The 1,013-nt window shown below is 50.2% G+C and overlaps 2 protein-coding genes across 14 annotated transcripts in view; one reads left to right on the top strand and one right to left on the bottom strand.

Moving 5' to 3' along the window:
• The window catches only part of Bmpr1b (bone morphogenetic protein receptor type 1B), a 393,795-nt gene that overhangs the window by 51,882 nt on the left and 340,900 nt on the right, over window positions 1-1,013 (bottom strand). The window lies entirely within an intron of this gene.
• LOC117283892 (glutamic acid-rich protein-like) overlaps window positions 1-1,013 on the top strand; it is a 4,490-nt gene that overhangs the window by 1,732 nt on the left and 1,745 nt on the right. The window lies entirely within an intron of this gene.

Genomic DNA, 1,013 nt, shown 5'->3' with positions numbered 1-1,013 from the left:
GGGACAAGGAGATCGGTCCTACGGAAACCAAGTGAAGACGGTGAGGCACACTCAACACTAAAGGGGTCTCTATGTGCCTTTTCTTCGGCCCGATCCCCGAGGGCTGGGAGGGAAAGGCTGAGGGGAAGAGGGGTGGGGAGGGGAGCGAAGAGGGAGAGGGGAGCGGAAGGAAGGGGGGAGAGGAAACAAGGGAAAGGAGTGGAGAAGAGCAGAGCGGGGAGGAGAGCGGAGGAGAGGGAAGGGCAGAGGGAGGGAGGAGGAGGGCGTTTGGAGAAGAAGCCGGGGGAAGGGAGAGGGAAAGGAAAGGGAGGAGCAGGGAGGACGGGGAAAGGGAGCGAAGGCAAATGAAGACGGGAGTGGAGGGTGAGGGACAGGGACGAGAGGGGAAAGGTGAGAGAAGGGCGAGGAGGGGACTGAGAGGGAGGGGAGAGGAAGGAGGAGGAGGGGAGGGAAAGGCAGTGGGGAAGGGAGGGGACCGGAAGGAAGGGGGCGTGGGGAGGGAAAGGGGATGAGAAACTAGAGACATTTACAGCTAAATGGATGCCCATTGAGGCCATATTCTTAAGTGAAATAAATAGGACACAGGTGCAAATACGGAATGGTTACACTGGTGTGAAAAACTAAAAGTGTAATTAAGGTTCAAATTGTATAATTCATAATGTGACATAGGAAGAAAATGGCTAAAGAAGTAGGGGAAGTATGAAGGGTAGGGGAAAGGAAATGGAGGGGTTGAACAGAGGGCAGGGAAATGGGGAAAAAAAAAGAACAAGACTTGTCATGTAAAGGTACAAGATACCAATGATGGATGTAACTGTACTATACACCTAAAAAGTATCAACAAACATTTTTTTTCTTTTTATTGAGAGTATATGTACATTCTATGTAGACAAGATAGTTACATTCATTACTAGGATCTACTACCTTTACAAGACAGGGCTTGGTTCTCAGATTTTCCCCTTGTCCCTGCCCTCCCTTCACCCCCTCCTCCAATATAGTGTGTGTTGATGTATGTA

This window comes from Fukomys damarensis, unplaced genomic scaffold (genome assembly GCF_012274545.1).
Source record: "Fukomys damarensis isolate Sample0158 unplaced genomic scaffold, DMR_v1.0_HiC HiC_scaffold_32, whole genome shotgun sequence".
In the NCBI taxonomy this organism is placed as follows: domain Eukaryota; kingdom Metazoa; phylum Chordata; class Mammalia; order Rodentia; family Bathyergidae; genus Fukomys; species Fukomys damarensis.
This window is presented reverse-complemented; position numbering and strand designations above follow the sequence as displayed.